Source organism: Morchella importuna (genome assembly GCF_003444635.1).
Source record: "Morchella importuna strain M04M26 chromosome Unknown Morimp01GS011, whole genome shotgun sequence".
NCBI lineage: Eukaryota > Fungi > Ascomycota > Pezizomycetes > Pezizales > Morchellaceae > Morchella > Morchella importuna.
Genome location: NW_025763408.1, coordinates 671,659 through 684,391, shown reverse-complemented (window position 1 = coordinate 684,391; position 12,733 = coordinate 671,659).

Sequence of the window (12,733 nt, the reverse complement as noted above, 5' to 3'; positions counted from 1 at the left end):
CACTTCGCGAAAGATTGCGTGGCGACGAGTAAGGTCAGGTTAACCGACCTGAAAAGGAAACGGTATTCTTCCGGAGGAAAGGACCACGGAAGGGAGGGTGAGAAGAAGCGGAAATTGGGGCCCCAGAATGAGGCTTTTAGGGCAAGTATTACAACTTTGGAGGATCAAAATTGATTGGGTATTTCTATTTTTCGGTGTTTTATACTGCGTTACGGTTTCTTTTTTTTGGTCATTTGGAACAAGGTTTTTATGTATTACGGTTATTCTTATCGGTTGGCTACGGGATTTTTCTATATTTGTTTTGCTACACGCGCGGAAATTCAATTCTCTTTACACACACTCTGAGGATGGGGTTACACCCCGAAACGCCTGGTGCGTAAGTGTGGTACCATGATCTTCATCAAACACTCGAACTCTCTATATAAACCCCCTCACCCCGCGCTCAACGAAGAGAAAACCATCGAAAACCACACCCAGAACCAATACAAACCCTTTATTAGACCAACATACAAACATGTCTTCCAACACACAAGAAACTCGTCTCGAGATCGAGATCTCTTGGAACCACCCCGCAACTAGTACCAAACATGTCGCAACAGTCAACGCACTCTTGGACAGTGGCACAGAGGACTGGATCATGTCTTGGACTGTATCCACCGCGCGAAAATACCCACCCAACCTCGACCAAAGCCTCTCATCATCAGACAGGCCGATGGCACCCCTATGCCCAATTCCGGCACCCACATCACTCAACCCCTTACCCTCCGCATCGGCAACCATCTAGACAGGGCTATCACCTGTGAGGTTGGCTCGTTTGCAGGAGAAGACCTCGTCATACCACATCGATGGCTCAAGGAGCATCAACCAACCATCCATTGGGGACGCAACAGTGTCAGCTTCCATAGCAACAACTGTATAGTCAATGGATGTTTCGTATCAGTCGAGGACATATACGATCAAGACCCAGAAGAGCTGGTCATCAGGCTGTTGAGGGCGTCACCCAAGAAGCAGACGACGATTGAGCAACACCCCTTTTGGGCAAGAGCATCGGTAAACGAGGCTCTCGTTAGTGCTATACCGGTGGAGTTTCAGGAATACGCCGACGTGTTCTCCAAGGAAGGAGCCGCTCGACTACCTGACCACTCTGAATGGGATCATACCATTCCTCTTATGGAAGGAAAGCAGCCTCCGTGGGGACCGATCTACTCGCTCTCCCCACCTGAAGACAAGGCACTCCGGGAATATTTGGACGAAAACTTGCCCTCCGGCAAAGTAGTCCCCTCCACTAGCCCAGCAGCGGCACCCGTCCTGTTCGTTCCGAAAGCTAATGGTAAGCTTCGGTTATGTGTCGACTTTCGTGGTTTGAATGGAATCACAATCAAGAACCGTTATCCACTGCCGCTCAAGAACGAGCTGGCCGACGCAACGAAAGGAGCACTCTACTTCACGAAGATAGACCTGAAAAATAGCTATAATCTGATTAGGATTGCTAAGGGCGAAGAATGGAAAACCGCTTTCCGAACGAAATACGGCCTCTTCGAATATAGAGTAATGCCTTTCGGCTTGACCAATGCTCCTGCGTCGTTTCAGGTCATGGTCAATACCATATTCAAGGATCTTCTAGATCAAGGCGTAGTAGTCTACCTGTATGACATCCTAATGTATTCAAAGACTAGAGAAGAGCATACGACTCTTGTACGAGAAGTTTTGGAGCGACTGCGACGACACCATCTATACGGGAACCTCGAGAAAACGGAATGGTATCAACAGGAGGTAGAATTCCTGGGATTTATACTATCAGGAAAAGGGAACCAAGTATCACCAAAGAAAGTCCAGGCGATCGAAGGTTGGTTAGCCCCAACCAAGGTCAAGGAACTTCAATGCTTCCTCGGTTTCGCCAATTTCCTAAGACGGTTCATCCACCGATACTCTGAGGTTTGCAGACCCATGACCGATCTCCTGAAGAAAGGTTCCGTATGGAAATGGGGCAGGGAACAGCAGGACGCGTTCGACGAGCTCAAGAGGAGATTTACGTCTGCTCCAATACTCCGACACTATGACGAACACCGCGAAGCAATCGTGGAGACTGATGCGAGTGACTGGGCCGAGGCCGCAGTACTCTCCCAGGTGTTCGAGGACGGTATCCTACATCCGGTAGCTTACCACTCTCGCAAGTTCAACGAGGCAGAGGTCAACTATGAGATCTACGACAAGGAGATGCTCGCAATAGTTTCTGCCCTCTTAACTTGGAGACATTGGCTGGAAGGGACGGACATCCCTATCCAGATACATTCGGATCACCAAAACCTGCAGTATTTCACAACGACCAAGAAGTTGTCGAGAAGACAAGCCAGATGGGCCGAGAAGATAGCACCTTTTCGCTTCAAGATCCATTACCGACCAGGCGAAAAGAACGGCAAGCCAGATGCACTCACAAGGCGTCCGGAGTTCGCAATGGAAGGGGGAGTAATGCGTGAGCAGCCCGTAAAACAGCTACTCAGCGCAGAACAATTTGTCAGAAAATCACGGACCAGCGTAGAAACTGGGTCTGAAGTGATTGGCAACCCCGAAGAGGAATGGAATCAGTTGGATCAGTGGTACGACATACCGAGCGTAGAGCTGCCTCAGCCACTACAGGGTTGGTATGAACAGGAAAGACGATGGGTTCGGAGGATGGTTCCGGATGAACACCTCCCTGATTCAAACCTTGAGATCTTTGGGCCACCGGAGGCTGCTATCGTAAAGGTAGAGCCTGCCGCTGAATGGAATCCCGATTCGAATGACCCCACCCACGATGGTCGATGGGTAGTACCGGGCTACGCGGTCAAGCAAGTCATTGAAGAACATCATGATCGACCCGTAGCGGGGCATCTAGGGAGGGATAAAACCCTTGAGTTGATCGATAGGAACTACTGGTGGCCAGGAATGTCCACGGATGTAGCCAACTTCGTCAAGACTTGCGATGTATGCCAGAGAGCCAAGCAACGTCAGAGACACTTGTCGCTCCCTCAACCCCTAGAGTTAGCCACCACACCTTGGACTGATATCTCAATGGATTTCTTAGTAGAAATGCCCAAGGAGAAATCAGGATTCCGTAACGTATTGGTAGTCGTGGACCGTTTTACGAAGATGGCTCACTTCATTCCAATGAGGGGGATCAACGCGGAGCAGACCGCTAACGCATTTGTCAAAGACATCTGGCGTTTCCACGGACTTCTTAGGAGCATCGTCTCTGATAGAGGAACACAGTTCGTGTCAGCATTCTGGACGGCAATTACGGAAAGATTGGGGTTCGTAGGAGACTCTCTACTTCATTCCACCCGCAAACCGACGGCCAGACGGAACGAACCAACCAACACATGGAAGGTTATATTCGGGCATATACGGCAGGAACAGGGAAGAAATGGAAGGACCTGTTACCTATCTGCGAATACGCCTACAATAATGCGAAGCATACGTCGACCGGACAATCACCGTTCTACTGCAACTATGGCTTCCACCCCCGAACGGATTGGCCTACGGATGCAGAGATCGAACGATTAGATGCCAACGGGAACAACTACTTGGATGAGATCATCACGGCTCATGAGTTGGCGAGAGACACGCTACAGAAGACCTTCGACAGGATGGCGTCAAAGCCAGGACCGGCAGTACAGCGGTTCACTATCGGTCAGAAAGTCTTGCTGGACACTCGGAACCTAGGAGGATACTCCAAGTGGTCAGACAAGTTCACAGGGCCATTTACAGTTTCAGCAGTGGTGGGCAATCGGGCTTACCGTCTCGAACTTCCGGTAGAATGGAAGGTTCACGACGTCTTTCACGAGATGCTGCTGCGACCCTATCGTGAGGACCCGGATACCACCAGAAAACAAAATACACGAAAGCGACTGGCAACACCCGAGCCACAGGAGGCATTGGCAGACGAGAATTTCCAGCCAACCTCGAACATACGACCCCATACGCGAAGTCGAGGCCCAGCGATCGATAATGACCGGGCTCATAAGCGACAACGGAACAGGCGGGACTAAGCTCGATACCTTTCCCTACTCTATGACTTTTCCCACAGGGTTTTTATTATAGAAGGGTTTTAACGGTCGAGGGCGACGTCTAGGAAGGGGGAGTAGTGTTACAGGAACTACGGAACACTGTTCTAGAGGCTTAGGACAATGAGGAATACGAGTGACGGGTTGTGATGCGAGGACGGTCGGGTAACGAAAGGACAAGCATAGAAAGGTATCGGGTAGTGTGGGAGCACGCGATGTTACCACACTAGTGTTATACTATTATGACGGCACGCTTACTATTGGGTGTCTCACCCGGAATAGAATAGGAAGCGGGGCTTACGGCTGTAGGCTGTTCTACTTAGGGAAGTAGGTCTAGGATAATAGTATGGTACAGCCCGATAACTGGCAATTGCAAGGTTCATGGTTACGTGTCGGAATTAGAATGGAGGACGGGACTATGCGGGGGCGCTTTTCTATCTGGGTTATCTTCGGGAACGTTATCTTATTCTATTATCGTTGTATCAGTTAGTATTAGAAAGCGGGCCTTGGCATAGGTTCCAACATGTATAAATAGGGCTTGATTCTCCGAAGACTTGAGGGTATCATCAACCATCAAGTCAAGGGAACCCGGTTTACAATATCATCAGTTTAAACGCTACAGAATTATCGCTTAGCACTAGCCATTTTCCTTAACAATAAGCATTGGACAGATTGCCAGTAGGGCGATCTTCCTGCAGTTGGTTAAGGAGAGGAAGGAGAATCTCTGGAGATTTCCGAAGCTGACTTGGGCAGAGGCTTAGCGGTGGATAAGATAGGTGTTTGGGTTGAAGTTAGAGGATAGCCAGAGCCTGACCCATCTGACTTGGTTGCCTGGGTGGAAGATTGGATTGTCGAGGGTGATGGGGAGCGTACAGATTGGGGACTTGTCTTTGGGGGTTCGCCAGCGCGTGAGTTCGGTATTGTGGGGTGAGAATGTGGTATTCTGAGTGCCGGTGATGGTTGTGATGGCCTGAAGTGTTCTTGAAGGATGTGGATGTTCTGCTGGTAGCTGGAGGAGCCCACTGTTATTGCAAAGTCATGGGTGTGGGATAAGGTTATCACTGGGGAAGGGTCGTGGAGGTGTAGGATGTTCATGTATATTACGAAGAGGACCGAGTATATGGGGGATCCTTGTAGGACACCAATTTGGACCGGAGTTGGGATACTTGGGGAACCCTTGAAGAAGAGGGTGATGTGCCTATCCGAAAGGAACGATAGGACCCAGTTGATGATATATGGTGGGGTTGATTTGGCTGCGAGTGTGGGTATGAGGGTGTACTTGACGACGTTATCGAAGCCTCCTTCGATATCAAGGAATAGGGTGGAGACTTTCAGTTTTGCATTTTGCATGGCTTTAGTCTCATGAAGGAGGATGGTGACCACGTCGGCCGTGGATAAGCGAGCTACAGAGCTGCATTGGTGAGGGTGGATGAGTCCCACCGGTTTTGCGATAGATGCGAGTCGGAGGGTGACGATCTTCTCAAGGATTTTAGAGAAGGTTTAGAGAAGGACGATTATCCTGTAGGAGGTGTGGAAGGTGTAGTCGGGTTTATTCGATTTCGCCAGAATGACTCTGTTTGCCCTTTTGAGTGAGAGGGGGTGATAGCCGCTTTTTAAGAGTGGGTTGAGGAGTGCGGGGATGATATGGGAGCTGGTGTTACGGACTTCTTTCCATACTGAGTAGGGGATGATGTCTAGTCCTGGGGGCTGACAGGTTGGAGGTGGGGAGGGGGGTGATTCTTACTTCTTCGGGGTTGATGTATCTGACATGGGGGAAGTCTAGGCATGGGGAGGGAGCCAGTATCGGGCCTGCGTGGGAAGAATGTTTTGACGAGATTCTGGTTCAGCAGTGCAGGCGTGGGGAGTTGGGGGGAGATGAGATTCTGTCTTCTGTCCCTGTTGTCATTTTTTTGAGTTTTTAGAGATAGTTGTTTGCTGGGTTGGATACGAAGGAGTTCCAGTGTATGCACTTGACGTGTTATATCGTGCTGAAGTATGCATTCTTTGCTGCTTTTGCTTTGAATGGGGGACTGAGGGCTCTTCTAAAGTCTCAGTGGATATAATGTTAAATTGTTCGGAGCTGGGTGATGGGATTCCACCAAGGTTTCCCCCATTTGGTGATTGTTTTGGATAGGGTGTGGCTTTTCAGGGTGTCCGTTAGCATCTGTAATGACTGATCGAACCAGGCATCAAGACTTGGCGATGAGTTGGGGTTGGGGACCGTGAAGTTATGGAGGGCCAGTTGGACACTTGGCCAGTCTATGAGTTTCCAATCGGGGTCGATGATGGGAGTGAAGTTGGTGTTGAGGAGGGCGAAGGTAATGGTGATGGCCCTGGGATCAGAGCCAGTGGTATCAGGGAGGGGGTGCCATTTGCTGAATAGGGAAAGGGCTCTCGCATTGACAAAGGCAAGGTCTATTACTCCGTGCCTTTTCTATGGATCTGGAGAGTAGCGGGTGTAGGTGCCCGGGAAATTTAAGAGTGAGGGGTTATTGATTGTGGCTGTGTGGTTAGATGGTCCTGAGGGGAGTAGTTCTCCATAGGAGAAATTCGTTGTAGGCTCTACAGTGGGGGAATGGATATTAAAATCTCTTAAAACGATTAGGGGGTTGGTGGTGTGGGTGAAGATTTCGATCGGGTTGATCGATCTCGAGGAGTTGGATGACTGTCTGTTATAGATGTTGGTTATCGTAAGAGTTGAGTGGAAGTTAGAGGAGGTTGGTAGAATAGGTTGATTGAGATGAGGTTTCTTCTGTGAGAGGGGATTGCTGTTGCTCAGTTGTGTTCGAGGAGGTGGTTGGAGACGTAGATGCAGGTTGATATTTTGTCCCCTGTGGTGGAGAGAGAGGGGGAGTAGAAAGTGAACGTGGGGGTGTTGGGGGGTTTTCGTTTGAAGAGGGGGGGTTCTTGAATCGTGATGACATGGGCCTTCGAGACTGTGAAGTAGGAGAAGAGGGAAATGAAGACACTGTTGCTTCCAACGCAATTGTGTTGTATGATGCGTAGAAAGGGGGTCGGGGGACTGTTAAGGTCTCCTAATATTTAGATGTTGGTGAGGTCCATCTCCGCCACTAAGGCATGGGGAACCTCGATGACTTCTTTGTCTGGGTGGGTGGAGGGGGAGCCAATGGGGGAGAAGTTGCAGCCTCCAGGGATGGTGCCGTTATTGGCTACATCTTGCCTTTAAAGAGCGAGTCTGTTGGGGCAGGAGGAGGCGAAGGCTGGGTGAGGGCCACTCCAATTACAGCACTTGTATTGGGAGACATCGTAGCAGTCAACTGTTGCTGAGTTGTATCCTTGGCAGTGGGGCACAGGGCAGCGGTGTTCTGCTTTGGTATGGGAGAGGTTGCAAAGGGGACAGGTTGGGAGTTCTTGTTTACGTCCTTTAATGACATGGCCAGGTTTTGAACAGTGGGAGCATTGGGTTCCTGCTGAGGCGGACCAGATTATAGTGCAGTGGCATTGGCAGGAGAAGAGGCATATGGTGGTACCGATGTCGACTGCTTCAGTGTGGGAGACTGTGATGACAATGGTCGAGGAGGTTTTGGCGTTGTGGATTTGTCGTTTGTGATGAAGAATCTGCAGGATAATGGAGTGAGACCTGTGGCTAGGCGGACGGCTTCAGGGAAGGTGTCTTGCAATGTGGATTTGTAGCAGATGCTATATACAGGGATGCCGTATACGGCGATGTCGGTGGTATCAGGCACAGGGCGGAAGAAGGTATAGGGTTTGTCGGGGATGGGATCTTTTAGTTGAGGATGGTGGCGAGACTGTCGTGGAAGGGGATGAAGGTGGTGTTTGTGACTGTGGAAGTGGCAAATACTGTTATTGTCCCTTTGGCGTTGACGGTGACTGAGAGGGCGGTGGCTGGGGTGACAAGGCCCTGTTACGCTAGTAACTGGCCGAAGAGGACGGGGAGTTCAGCTGTAAGGCGGTCGGAGTCGGGGACTAGGGTGAGGATGGCTTTAGTGGTGAAGAAACGACATTTGTAGGTCGGGAGGGGTGTGTCCTTTGGTGGAGATCATGTAGCCTTTCCGTTCCTTTTTCCGATTTGTCTCTGCGGTTTGGCGGGTGATGCGGATGGGGTTATCGTTGATCTGATGCCGTTGGCGTAGGAGGTGGGTCCGGGGTTAGGGGGGGCAGAGTGGAGGGCAGGTGTTGTTCTCGGGTTTGGGAGGGGTGTGGGGGGGCAGTGGGGGCCGAGGCTGTGCTGAGCTAGGTGTTGATGCTTTCGAGGCGGTTGAGGATATGGGGGTTAGGGAAGCACTGGTGGTGAAGGACTTCCTCTGAGAGGTCTTCTTGGTCCTGTTGGAAGGAAGCGATGCTGCATAGAAGGGTAATGAGGAGTCTGGTTTCGTCCGAGGTGTTTGGATTGGCCAAAATGGGAATGGTGAGGGCAGAGAGGGCAGTCTTGTTGGCTATGCCTATAAGATTTTGGTCGAGGTGGCCAATACCAAGGGCGTCCAGGGCCTTGGTCATGTCAGGGGTGGGGCTTGGCATTTTGAAGCCTGAGTTTTATAGAGTTATTGCTGGAGAATGTTGGTTGCCACACAAGGTTTTGGAGATTATTTTCAAAAAATAAATATATAGTGGAAGAGAAGGATGGTTCGTTCCAAAAGTTTCCTTCTGTATATTTATACCCGACATGGAACCATATCCAGGACATATCTTCGACCGCATGGGCTTGAGGCTTAACTGCTAGGCCGCTTCTTGACGTCCACCGCTCGCTCCGCCGGAGTCATGGATTTGCTTAAGACTAACCAGCCTAGCGGACACTTATACAAATACCTGCTAAGGTTCTACTCCTGGGGCTGTGAAAAACGGGACTCTTGGAGATGGATCCTATTGGAAGCTTCGACTATCTTGCATGCAAGTGGAGGTGGGGATTGATAGATTCTAGTTATTACTTCTGAGGTTTAGGGATACATTAGAGTATACTTTATTCTCCTATAACAATACTACCATTGTAGACATTATTGTCATTGTCCTTACACTGTATGGAACGAAGAGCAATATGAGAAGGAAAGATAGAGAGCATATGGCCACAGAGAATATCAGCGGTAAATCTCGGGCTCATATCCCAGTATTCAAATCGGTACATACAAACGACGTCAAAGATGCAGCCTCTGGCCATGCAGCAGCATTCATCTCCGCATGTATCCTCCACTCCGCGTATACCTTCCTAGCTCAGCTGCCAATACTTACTTTGGCCGGCCGTAAATATTACCTTCCAATTAGCGTCAAAGACAAACAACACTCATGATAATAAATTCTCACTACATGACTCTCCTTCCGCACATTGCTCGATCATGACTCTAGATGGTTCCGCAAATATCCACTTCAGCACCACCGTGAGTACCAGCACCACAACCGCACCAGCGACAATAGGTAGGAGTATGGGTAAGAGGGTTGGTGGGAACGGCTCGGGGTCCTTGATCTAGGCTCCATAGATCTATGGCACCGAGCACCACATCTCAGACAATAAGTAACGAGGAGTAATGTACAAGACCTACAAGTACTGAAGTCCTCTCGCCACTGCTGCGACATCTCCCAGCCTCCACGCATAGCATAATCCGCCATCCTATCATCCCACGAGGCGCAAGAGGGCCTAGCAACCCTCATTTTATTTCTCTCTAATAGAATAATGAATGCTAGAGCTGGGCGGGGGAGCGTCCTGTACTATCACTCGGAACCACTCATGCAATCCTCTTCCACACCACCACACCCCATTACGGTGCAGTGTTTCTGGGGAAGCAGGTAAGCTTATAAGACTTGATACTGGTTTCATTTGCTTCGCTGCAATATGACACCTCTGTGCTATGAGCTTATTTGTTTTTTTCTGCCTCCACGAGACAATGTGCGAGCTACTAGATGTCCATGTCAACCTGTCGCACGCCAGCAGACCTTCGGGTTGATGCTGAAAAACTATCCATCATCCGCTGTTACGTATGATCCGAGTGATAATCTGTGCATGAGAAGGACCGTTTTTTTTTTTTTTGTTTAATTCATTAATGGCATGCAACGTTACAGTTATGGCAATACCCTTGAAATGCCCCTTCTCTTCTGCCTCCTCTCACGTATTTCTCACATAGGAAATGAAGACCCCAAAATCCTCTTTTATTTTATTCCTCGTTTTCCGCGTCTTTCAGCGTCCCCCACCCCTACCCTAGTTCCCTTCTTTCCTCTTCTGCACTCTCGTCTTGTCCGTTTCTCTCACATTTCTATCTCGCCAATTGTTTCCAAATTTTTATAGCTGCTTCGATGCCGCTTGCCTTCCAAAGGAGTTTGATGACCGTGTTATCTTCTTTGAAGGTTTTACGGGTTTTGGCTGTTGTATCGCATTCGGTAAGTATGTGGGCCACACTCTGCTCTCCTTTACTGCATTCGCATTCGGCGCTTTCAACCTTTCCTATTCTTTTTAGGAATCTGTTGATGGCTATATGGCCTGTTCTGAAGCGGCTGATAATGACTCTGTCGGTTCGGTCCGTATCGTTGAACTTAATAGTTTTTCATTGCGATGGTTTAAGCAGTGCCTTTTCCTTGTTCGCTCTTGTCCCCTACTCTGTCTCCCATTTTCTTATTGTTTCCTCCCGGGACTCTCTTTCTAGAAATGTAAACGAAACGAACTATTTGTTGTCGACTCTTCCTTTGTTGATGGCTTTTTTGGCTGCTTTGTCTGCTTCCAAGTTTCCTTTTATTTGGCTATGTCCTTTGACCCATTCCAGTCTTACTCAGATCTTTTGTGTCTTTCCTGCATCGTACCAGTAGCGTATCTTGTGGGCCATCATCTCTCCTGATGACTGGTGTCTGCGTTTTACTCGTCTCATCGCCTCCTGTCTGTTGTATCTAATCATTATCGTTTTCTTCCTTTCCTTTGCTGCCTGTTTTAGTCCGATTTCAATGGCTTTCTTGATCCCCACTGTTTCCACATCCATGATTTCCATCTTTTTCCCCAATCTGTAACCAATCTTCTTCAATACTCCTCCGGCATTTCCTATCCTGCATACCCCCGCTGCTACTCTCTCCTTTGTTTTACTACCGTCACTATACATGATGATCTCTCCTTCCTGTTCCCTCCTTTCCTTCTGCCTCTTTTTTCTATTCCTTTTTCATCATACGGCCTGATATCTATCTCAATCTCTTCCCTTGCCTTTTTTTCCCATTTTCTTTCCTTTTCGTAGTAGCTTTTCCAACTCTCAACTGAGAATGACCGTGTTGATACTTGATCGGCAAAGACCTTGTGGCGGTGAGAGTTGGTGTTGCTCATTCCGTGGTTTAAGGCGGTTGCGGTTTCCAGAGAGAGTTTATTCGAAATTAGGACAGTGAGCATGGGTGGTGTTTATTTTGCCTTATGGGTACCGCGGAGGTACTGTCCCACTTTACCTCATCGCGAATCTCCCATGAAGATCTTTAGCTAGCAATGATAGATGTTGATAAAAATTCTCGGACTGGGTGAATTACAATTAATATCACTTCCCAAAGACGGACGGCTCGTTTTGTATCCTTGGCTCATTGGTACATATATACGCATTCCATACAGATAATGTAGGTTGTTCCCTCACATTTAAAACTTCCTCTCCGTATGGGAAATAATTCAACTGCTAATGGTTTTTCAACTTCGTGGTCCATTTCCTCTGCGGATGCTTGAACTCAGATGACTCTCCTAATTCCAGATCCTGCTTGTATCTCTCTTTCCTCCTGAGCTCTGTGGTACATAAGCCGGATAGATAAGTAATCAGGAATAGAGGATTACTTTTGGTGGTATGAAATTGGTAGAGAAGGGTGTCTTATCTTTCTATATGGGGTAACTGGGTTACTTATCTTCCTCTCACGGTAAAGTTATATATCCTACCAAGATAAGGTTATCGTCACCAATATGATAGTAAACGCGGCCTGCATGCCAGCTGCATGAAACCTCTGGCCGACCCACCATCATCACCACCATCACCACCATCACCACCACCATTGCAACCAATACATTAATGCTGGTCATATTCTAGGCCCGTTCACGCCAGATTCATGTACATATTATTCTTTAAACAATTGTATTTCCTAACTTTTACAAGCCCATCTATAAAGGGGATGATTTGAAGCTAATGTTGATAGCAGCGGTTGATGGTTTATTAATTAGAAGATATTTGTGTTATGCAGTCGGAAACCTTCGGGATAATCGTGACAATCGACAGAATATCGTGACAGCTTGAGAGAACTTATGCCTCGTAGGCCGATTTAATTCCTCATGATATCCTGCCTGTCCTATAAGTTATCATTTTCACCTAAAACATGCAACAAGCGATAACTTGTCACACTACTACACAAATCGATGTACCATAGGGGAGGCCCCCATCGGGCCAATTCTAAATCCGGTCATCCCTCAGGTTTACGGTATTTATCCAATTTTGGTGATCTTCAATCCATTGGTCGCCATACAGATGTTAGTCCTGCAAGGATTGGATAGTGGGGCGGCTCACCGGAAAGTGCTTCAAAAGGCACCAGACGAGAATTGCAAGGGCAAACAAGCACAGCCCATGTCCATTTTGACCCACTACTTGTAATACTTATATTCATTCCAAACAGAAACTGGAAAAGGGGAGACATAATTAAATCTTTCTACAGCAATTAAGGAATAGTACGGAAGTGGTTATCTTTCTACACCAATGAAGTGACAGTATGGAGGCGATTCTCTTAGC